A 10,531-nucleotide genomic window follows, 5' to 3' on the forward strand; every position below is an offset into this window, starting at 1 on the left:
CACATTCTTTTTTTAAAAAATTTAATTAATTAAATTTATTTACTTTTAAAAATTAATTTTTATTGGAGTATGGTTGCTTTTCATTTCACATTCTTGATAGTGTCCTTTGAAACATGAAAGTTTTTAATTCTGATGAACTACAACTTACTTTTCCTTTTGTTGTTTGTGCTTTGGTGTCCTGTCTAAGAAACCATTGCCAAATCCAAGGCCATGAACATTTACCCCTTATGTTTCCTTCTAAGCATTTTATAGTTTGGCTTTACATTTTAGATGTTTGGTCTATTTTGAGTTGATTTTTGAAGTAGGAGTGTAACATTCTTTTGCACGTGGATATCCAGTTGTCCGAGCACCATTTGTTGAAAAGACTGTTCCCCATTTAACTGTATTGGCACTCTTATAAAAAAAAAAGCAAATTGACTCTAGATGTATGGGTTTATTTCTGGACTCTAAATTCCGTTCCATTAATGTAGATGTCTATTATTATTCCAGTAACACATCATCTTGATTACATAGTAATTCTGATTATGTAAGTTTTGAAATGAGGAAGTATGAGTCCTCCAACTTTGTTCTTCTGTTTCAAGATTGTTTTGGCCATTCTTGCATTTCCACACAAAGTTTAGCTTTAGCTTATCAATATCTGCAAAAAATGGCAGCTGAGATTTTGATAGGGACTACGTTGAATCAGTAGATTAATTGGGGGATTATTTTTATCTTAATAATATTGTCTTTCCAAATCATATATATGGATGTTTTTCCATTTATTTAAGTCTTCTAAAATATCGTTCAACAATGTTTTACAGTTTTCAGTGTCCAAGTCTTGTACTTCTTTTGTTAAATTTATTCTTAAGTATTTTATTCTTTATGATGCTATTATAAGTAGAATTGTTTTCTTAATTTCATTTTTGGATATTTCATTGCTTTTATATAGAAATACAACCATTTTGTATACTGACCTTGTGCCCTACAATTTTGCTGAACTCATTTATTAGCTCAAATAGTTGTGTATGTGTGAATTTCTTAACTTTTCTATTATATATAAGATCATGTCATTTGCAAGCAGAGATAGTGTTACTTCTTTCTTTCCAGTGTGGATGCCTTTTTATTTCTTTTTCTTGTCTAATTGCCCTGGCTAGAACCTCCAGTGCAATGTTGAATAGAGGTGGCGAGAGCAGACATCCTTGTCTTGTTTTTGATTAGGGAGAAAGCTTTAGTCTTTCTTCATTAAATATGAAATCATTTTTTAATGGATGCCTTTTACCAGGCACCTGATTATTATCATCTCCATTTTTCAGATGAGGAAACTGGGGCTTAGAGAGGTTGACTTAGTTGTCAGATCACATAGCTGGTAACTAGAAGACTCAGGATTTGAACCTGTTTGGTTGTCTCCAAAGGCTTTTTCTTGGTAGTTCCCCCTTTGCCTGGGAGTAGCCAGCAAGGGGAGAGAGCCCTGGAAAAGAAGGGGAGCAGTGAGGGCTCGGTGGGTAGAAGATTGAACTTTCTCCACACTACCACTGACCATTCCAATACCATGTCCACCTCCCACCCTGAGACAGTGGCACATTCACTGTGTGGCCTGTCTCTCTGCTTTTTCATCAGCTGCCATTGCTGAACATTGGCAACATTCTCTGCCATCTGAGGTAGGTCCTGCCACTGTCTCTGCCTCTTCTCCAGAGGGCTGGGGAGTCCAAGGTAAAGCGTTTGCTAGGAAATTAATATGTTGGGTGCAAAGAAATGCAGTACTGTTTCTTCTCCAGCCACACAATATTGCTTCACAAAATGCTAGGGCATTTTTCAGAGACCATTTACTCCCCAGGCTTTGCCCTCAGGTTATGGAACCTCTGGGGCAGTTTCTTCATTTATAAAATAGGGATTTTTATGAGAATTAATTGAGACACTGTGTAAAGAGTTCTGTATAATGCCTGACATGTAGTAAAGGCTCAATAAATGGTAATTATTATTATTTTCACACTTTTCCTTCCACAGTTCAAAGGAGAACAGTTTAATTTTCAGTAAGCTGTTGCACGCTGAATACTGGTCAGTGTGCATTTCAGTGCCTACATTCCTCTTACTTTGGGCCCTACTCTGAATGCTGAGAAGATTTTCATGGACAGTGGGAATCTAAACCGTTCTTCCCATTGGCCTAACAAGGCCTCCATGGAGCTAGGGTGACTTTATGGAGAAATACGAATTCTTATTCTAGGTGGAGGACTGTGGATCTTTAAAAAGGATGGTAAGTAAAATACCAACAAAGTAATGGTGGGAACCGCAGGCCTGAGCCCCAGAGGATAACTGAGCTGAGAGTCAGCCGGAATGTCTGCTTCTCCTCCTATTTCCATCAGGCACCCCTGTCCCGGGAGCTCCAACACATGGAAGACCCTGAGGTCTCCTGGTCACTGCTTGGCTCCTCTGGAAGCCCTGTCCATGGGCACGTGGGGAGGGAAGGGCAGGGATGGCGGGATGCTGCCTCCTACACCAGACACCGGGCACTCCTGCGCCCTTGCCCGGATGTCAGTCAGCCTTTGTATGCTCTCTGCAGGTCAGGAGGAAGCTCAGAGATGAGCTGTGCTGCCCGGAGTCCCTGAGCCATGCCACCTCCATTCTAAGACCTAGTGCAGTGTTGCATCGTGCTGTGTGGTGCCGAGCCCAGATTCACACCACGCAGATCGGAGTTTGAAGCCAGATAAAACTCGGTTCTAGTCCCAGTTGTGTGACCTGGACAAGTAGTATCTCCTCTCTGAGCCTCAGTTTTCTCATCTGAAGAGGAGGGGACAATAAAATGTTGTTGGAGACCTTATGGAATATGGTGGTGGATGATTGGAAAATGTTACCTTGTTCTTAACTGCTTAGCCTCACTGGGCCTCAGTTTCCACGTCTGTAAAGTGGGGATCACAATTGTGCAACTGTAGACCCCACAGTAAAAGACAGAGCCCAATCTAATTATGTCACAGGCAGGATATGATGGTAGAAGACAAATGGAGAGTGGGATGGAAAAAGAGGAAATGTTCTGTGGGGTGAGGTGGCCAGATGGAACTTTGCTGAGGAATGAAACTTGCGATGGGGAGTGATTCTGAGACAAGCTGGGACTTGGGACCCAGGACCCTTTGCTGCAGTGCTAGCACCTGGACAGACATCTTGAGCAACAAAATACAAAGAATCCATAAGGAACTAAAAATAACTGCATGCATGTGCAGTTGGGGCAAATTATGGACAACAAGGTACAAAAAGACCAAAAATCCCAACTGCCACTTCTGAGGATCCGGTCGCAAAAGCAGGGGGTCGGGAGCAAAAGCAGGGTACTGCACATGCCCGCTGCACACAACATCACCAAAGGGGTGGGCAAACCACCTAAGCTACCCCTCCCGCTGACCCCTGGACCCACCCCTACCCTCAGCCCATATAAGGAACCAGTTCACTCCCCACACCCCACACCCCACACCCCTGGTCGGGGAGGGAGCGAGCAAGGGAACCTGTTGGTTGTTCTCGCTTCCACCCCCTGCAGCAGGGGCCCCGGTAAAGCCTGGCCTGAATTTCTTACCTGGCCTCTTATCAATTTCTATTTATTAAGGAGGCCAAGAACCCTGGTCGGTAACAATTTAACAGGCAGAGAAGAAGCCTGACACTGCCTGTGGGGTGAGGGATGGTGCAGAGAGGCCCAGAAGGAGGAATAGTACAAGCAGAAGGAGAAGCCCTATTCTGGGATCTTCCAGCTGTACCTCGCTTCGCTGGGAATCCATGTAACCCAGCTCTATGCTGACAAACCATTGACTAAGATAAGACAAGTGCATGATAAAATCAGTCCTAAAAAGGGCAAAAGAGTGTTGAGGGCATAAAAATGGACTGCAAAGCCAGCCTTCTCATTCCTATGTGCTCATTCACACAAAACCATGTTCATGAATGTCTAGAGGGACTTTATTCATAATCGCCCAAAACTGGAAACAACTTAAGTGTCCTTCATTGATCAGAGGATGAACAAGCTATCCCTATAATGGAATACTACTCAGAAATAAAAAGGAACAAACCACTGGTAAGGAAACAGCACGTAAATCCTAAATGCATTATGCTAAGGGGAAGAAGCCTGACTCAGAAGGCTGTCTCCTGTATGGTTCCACAGATAGGATATTTTGGAAAAGGGAGTAGCTGGGGTTGACTATAAAGGAGCATAAGGGAATTTTGGGGGGTGATGAAGTCATTTGATGTCCCCACTGTGGCGACAGTTACACAACTGCATGTGTTTGTCTAGACTCATAAAACTGTGCATCAAAAAGAGTCCATCTGAGGGCTTCCCTGGTGGCGCAGTGGTTGAGAGTCCACCTGCCGATGCAGGGGACACGGGTTCGTGCCCCGGTCCGGGAAGATCCCACATGCCGCGGAGCGGCTGGGCCCATGAGCCATGGCCGCTGAGCCTGCACGTCCGGAGCCTGTGCTCCGCAATGGGAGAGGCTACAACAGTGAGAGGCCCGTGTACCACAAAAAAAAAAAAAAAAAAAAAGTCAATTTGAAATTATAGCTCAATGGATAAAGCACGTGGGAACTGGTGTCCAGGTGGATGAGTGCACATTTTAGTCAACTTTTCCTGGTATTTCCCACAGCTTCTAGCCTAGTGATCTTCACACAGGAGGAACTCAACAATCACAGATCACAACAAATTCATTGTAGCCTCATCAAATTCTGTGGTGGATGGAATACATCATATGATATTTCCAGACGTAACTATGATTGCTATCAGAGGCAGGGCGAGAAGGTGGAGAGAGCATGCGGCTGGGAGTCAAAACTAGAAATGTCCTGGGCCTGCCAGATGACTTTGGGCAAATCACTCCAGTAATCTCTAGGAATCAATCACTGATCTGTCTAGCCAAAGGGTTGTTGAACGGGTCAACTGGAAGTAACATGCTGCAAACTATAAAGTATTGTACACAAATCAGATATTCGTATTGTTATTGCTATTGTACTTTCAAACAGGGAATGTGAGTGTCAGGATTTAAGTGACCCGTCCAAGAAAAGAATCCTAAAGTGAAACCCCATCCTTGGCCATATCCTCTGCGCTTCTCAAGTTAAGGGAAAAATTGATGCTCTTAAAACACAGTAGAAAGCAAGCCTTGAACGAGCTATTCTAGGCAATTTAGAAGCCAATAATATGAAGCTTGCAAGCTACTTAACTTATGGGAGCCTCTGTTTCCTATTTGTTGTAGGGAATCCATTTGTTGGACAACAAAATGTTAATATACAAAGTACCTGTGTCCTGTGTGCCGTGGCTCGTGTGAGGCATCAGGACCCATGCAGAGCAGAGAGGAACAAGTGTGCAGAGCCTTCAGGACTGAGGCAAAGGCAGGCCATCCTAGAGGATGACAGAAGGAAGCCCCGAGGCCTTGGTGGTCTCTACCACAATCTTGTTCAGTGGGCAGCGGGGTCACAGATTCATCTGACTGCTGGGAAGTCGTCTGGCTAATGTCAAAGTCATGTTTTACCATTGCAGGAAATGTTTCCATTAGATAAGCAGGTGGTGTAGAAGCGGTGATGGGATGTCTTTATTTTGCTGGCTGAAACAGAAATTTGTTTGGACATTGTTGAGTGTCACCCTATGTATTAGCTCTGTCTTCGGCTTGGGGGAATCCAACCACGAGGGAGACACAGTCCCAGCCCTCAAGAGGTTTATAGTCCTAGACTCAGGCTAGGGAGCTGTTATGTAAACAAGCAAGTCCTGTCGAGGGGCAGAAGGTTACAGGTCCATGAGGGACACCAGGCAACCTGCTGATGAGTTCATTTTCGATGGATGTCTACAGGGAGAAAACAGGCTGGTAAGGTCAATTTAAATGTTTGTTACATTGAGAGTTCGCTCTCTTATTGTAAATTCATCATTTAAGTTACTCAGAACTTAATCATATTGAAAGTTCCCATTCCTGTCAATCAGGTATTCTCCTTCATGAGGCTCTGACGGAATGGAACCTCTGAATCTGTGAGACTGAGGACCGCACCCTGAGCCATGATGAATTCACCAGGTAAACGCCACTTTGTAAAGGGGAAAAAAGTGCCAACTCACCTACCTGAGAAGTTAGGGAGGGGATGATAGGTCCCTTCTGGGAAGCTGGGCTCCAGTGTCTCAAATGAGGGTATCAGGGCTCTCCCGCCTTTGTCTGCAAAGCCCCAGTTGGGTGCCTCTGTGTGTGACAGCTGGCTCACAGGGGGTGACAGATTGCAGTCCCTAAAGAAGGCAGTGTCTGCACCGATTGCTCTAGCAAACTCCCTGGAGGGCTCTGGCCACCCTGGAGTCAGGGACTCCCCCTGCAGCCAGCCCCATCCAAACTGAGGTAGGAGATAGATGGGCCCCCCTGGGCTGAGCAGCTGGGTAGCTCGTCAAACAGAGTAAATTGGAGCTCTATTTTCACTAAACACGCCAAGGACAAAGTTAATAGCAGGAGCTGAGCTCTGCCGGAGTAAAGAGCTAGGGGGACCACATCTATGACTCCTGAGGTCAAGGAGACCTCCCCGACTGCACATGTGCAGGGAGGCTCCTCTGGGGTCAAAAGGGGAGGGAGCGCCATCCCACAGTAGGTGTTGTCAACCTCCCTGTAAGCCTCCACGCCGGAATCCACCTTGGCAAAAAGATGTGCACGCATATTGTGGGGAAGGCCCTAAAGACAGCTCGGATGTGGGAAAAGAAGCGGGCTAATTGACCAGAAGAGAACAAAGACCAGGAAGAACTGCATCACCTCCCTGGCAGGCTTCTCATTCGGGACACACACACTCTTCTCTGGGTGTGTATTTCTGCCTTGCTTTTGTCTTAAATAAACATACCGTGTCTCTGTGTGCTCTGCCACATGTTGTGCTGTGTCTCTAATAATAAACTTTGTGCCCAGTTTTGCAGTTTTTGCTTCCTTGAAACAGGATTCCTGCTTTTCATCCAGGCTACTCAGGTTCAGTCTCTGGGTAGGGAGATAAGATCCTGCTTCAAGACTGCTCACTGCTGTCTCTCCGAGAACAAAACCACTTGGACCAAGCACTTTCAAGCAGGGCAGCTTTGACACGGGGAGGGGTGGCTCTACAAAGGAAAGGAGAGTGAGTGAACACCACTCACGTCCTCCTGAGGCCTTCTGGAGACAAGCAAGGAGCCTCCTGCCTTCCTTTCAGGAGGTACTACAAAGTCTCATTCTGTGTTATCTATCTACAGCATTAGGATGTGAGAAATGGTGAAAGTCACGAAGCATGTGCCCTGCTAACGCAACCAGCGCTGGCCTACTCCCGATTCTCTTCACTTACACACAAAGCAGGTGCAGTGACAGGAAACTCCAAAGCCGATTTGGATTCCAGTGTTAACTCTGGTCCTACTAAGTCAACGCTTTTGAGCAAGTCTCTGAAGCCTGTTTCCTCATATGAAATGAGGCTAATGTGCCCATGTCACAGGGTAGTTGTGAGAATGAGGTGGATTAAGGGGTGCAGAGGTGCCTAGGATAGTGCCTGATGCTTGACACATGTCTACTAAATATGTATTTGGCCTGTATTAAGCGCTTGTATTTAACGCGTGTATTTACATGTAAGCACATGTATTCAATAATACTGCTACACATATTACCCACGTGTCTGGCAGCGGTTGATGAACCCCACTGGAGAATTCCCACATAGCTTTCTCTCTCTTTATTTTTTTTTTTTGGCCGAAGTGCACGGCTTGCGGGATCTCAGTTCCCTGACCAGGGACTGAACCCGGGCCGTGGCAGTGAAAGCCCCAAGTCCTAACCACTGGACCACCAGGGAAGTCCCCCCACATACCTTTGTAGGAAGTTTTTCCTCTTTGCCTGAACTAACAGGGATTGTTGTGGCCGGGTGTCAGCAGTGGCTTAAATAGCACCTTCTTATTCACAGGAAGGAGGATTTGAGAACTCAGTTCTGGAATAACTTTGTCTTATTTTCTTGCTGTTGTCTTTTTACTGATGGGTCTGGGGAAGAAACAAGATCACACCATTAATTCGTTTTTAAAAAACATCATTGATTCTTCAAATGAAAAATGAAACCAGACAGTGGGCAAGGAATCCGAGCACAGGAAGCGAGCATGGGTGAGAGATATTTCACCCAGACGGGAGCAAGCTTGGTAAATTATTCCTACCCCACCATGACCAGCAAGTTTAGGTTTTGGAATTCAGAACCTTGCTTTCTAGAATGTCTTGTATGGTAGTTATCTTTTCAGAGATCCAGTTTGATCATCCCTGTTCTATTCCAAGAATACTTCATTGAACTTTGCTTACCTAACAGCGCCCATATTCCAGTTCTGCATCCTGAGATGTGTCTGAGGTCGCCTTGATTAGAGTTTTGAGAGATGTTAAATACTATCTCTTGGTTTTACTTCCACAGATGACTAATAATTTGTGTGTTTATTTGTCTGACTTTCAGAGGGCAATCTTATTTTCCTTTTTTGTTGGGTAAAGGCAGCTCATTGTTTCCCTATGTACTGCCAACAGACTGGTTTTCTTGAGGGAAAACATCTGTACAAAGTCTGGTTTCAGGTCATACTTGGACAGATGGTGCTGTTCTGTGTACTTGAAGTTGGAGTCTCATTTCTGTTTCTCTTGCTTACTGGGGCGAGGGGTGGGGAAGGAACAAACACATGGATGGTATTTTCCTATTCTGGAAAAAAATTTTTTCAGTTATTTTTTACTTATGTTTAAGATTGTTATAACATTCCATCCTTTATTTCCTCCCCACTAGAGTTCCCCACAGCTATGAGACTCATTTGTTTTAAATAACCTTTTTTAAAAAAAAAAAAAATATAAAGCAATATTCATTAGAAGAAAGTGGGATAGACCAAGGTAACAGTTACTTTTACAATTATTTTTGATTAGCACACAAAAAATTCTCCCAATCTGAATGATTTAGTCTATGTCTGGGTTCAAGTATGTTTTCCACTAATAATAGTTAGCCGCAAACCAGTATTCTGTTCTATTGCAGAATTTCTGATTGATAATTTATACCAATGTACTGGGACTCTAAAATAGCCTCTTGCTTTCTTTCACTGAGCTTGAGGCAAATATCAAGAATGGATAACTTTATTTGTATCCACAATTTTGAAACTAGCTTTAGGAAACATGAGAGCAGGGGTGCTCCGTGAAAACCTGTGTCTATGTACCGTGAAATCGTTCTTCCTCCTTATCTTTCTTTATATCCTTTTCCCTAATAGAGAACTAGCTGTGTTTTAAGCCATTATATACGTAAATCTATTTTGAACAGCTCCTTGTCTAGAATGGACTGAATTGCCTTTTGCATCTATGGTTCTTTAATGATTTCTTTGCTCCTGAGGAGCAGTAACCCTCAGAAATACTTCAAAAAATCTCTGGGAACAAAGTGATTGTGCCGTTCTTCATACTCTGCCTCTTGACTCTGAGCCCTCTCTTCAAACCTTGCCTAAAAGTCTCCTTCTTTCAGGAGGTCTCTCTCCTGCACCATCCCTTCCTACCTTATAAGTGGATGTGATCGCCCTGCCCACCAATTCCAATCATATTCTCTACCAGTTTTCTGGCACTTATGCTAATCTGGTGTGTGTTTGTGTACTGTTTTATTCTTCTTGTGGGTTATGAGCTCCTTAAAGGCAGGTTTAATATCTTATTCTTTGAGTCCCTTGCAGCTATAGTACCTTATAAATAAGAGTTGCTAAGTATTTATTAATCAAATTCTAGAAACGGAATAACTCTGGTCTTCTTTGTTTCACTTACGTACTTACAAATATTTAAATGAAATGTACATTTAACAGAGTTGTAAAGGTACAAACTACTAATCAAAAAGTAACAATACTTTGTAGACTTTTTTTTTTAACGTTTAGATGCAGGAGTAGAAACTGTTATGAAATCTTTAAATAATGTTCTCAGTTTTCAGAGTAACTTGTTGAATTGCTAGCTCAGAATCTGGGCTCCCTTCCTGAAACCAGATGACACATTTCTTGCCCCTCCCATGCCAAGGGCCCCTCCCATGCCAAGGGCCCCTCCCATGCCAAGGGCCCCTCCCTCTTTGTGGGCGGGGGCTTCCCTTCTGCAGCTTGGCACTGAGATCTAAACCTATATTGGCAAAGTCCTCTTTCTTCTCACCTTCTCGTGGAGGTGTGTTCATTTCTCTAAGCATTGTGCAACAGGACCAGTCCTTGTGGGAGACCAGAAAAAAAAAAAGCCAAATGTTCAAAGAAAAGTCCCTCACCCCTCACCATACTCCTCACTAGCACTTCCAATGTGTACTGTGTGCTCGGATAAAATGAGACCCATAAAATCCGTCAATAGAGGCAGCATAGTTTTCATTATGGAAACTTGGGCTAAAATAATAATGTGGTCATTTTACAATACTGTGAACTACTGCAAGGTCATCTAACATCTTTGTTCTCATTTTATGATTGAATTATAATTGTATAACTTGAAATCACAAAGAAGTGTTTTTAAAATACAAAAAGGGCAAATTAGCGTTCTTCTGTAAACTCTCTATAGTAATTTTTAAGGAGGGAGATAATTTAAAATATCCCAGTAGGCTTTTCTTTTTTTTTTTTTTTTGGCCATGCTTGGAAGTG

The 10,531-nt window shown here is 43.6% G+C and overlaps 1 long non-coding RNA gene across 1 annotated transcript; it reads right to left on the bottom strand.

Moving 5' to 3' along the window:
- Positions 1-970: 970 nt before the first annotated feature.
- On the bottom strand, positions 971-10,484 carry LOC117195485 (uncharacterized). The gene is made up of 3 exons (XR_004475203.2): positions 10,065-10,484; positions 7,762-7,928; positions 971-1,447 (listed from the first exon to the last, which is right to left on the bottom strand). It is a non-coding gene; the product is annotated as an uncharacterized LOC117195485 (long non-coding RNA).
- Between the last annotated feature and the right edge of the window lie 47 nt (positions 10,485-10,531).

This window comes from Orcinus orca, chromosome 7 (genome assembly GCF_937001465.1).
Source record: "Orcinus orca chromosome 7, mOrcOrc1.1, whole genome shotgun sequence".
Classification (NCBI taxonomy): domain Eukaryota; kingdom Metazoa; phylum Chordata; class Mammalia; order Artiodactyla; family Delphinidae; genus Orcinus; species Orcinus orca.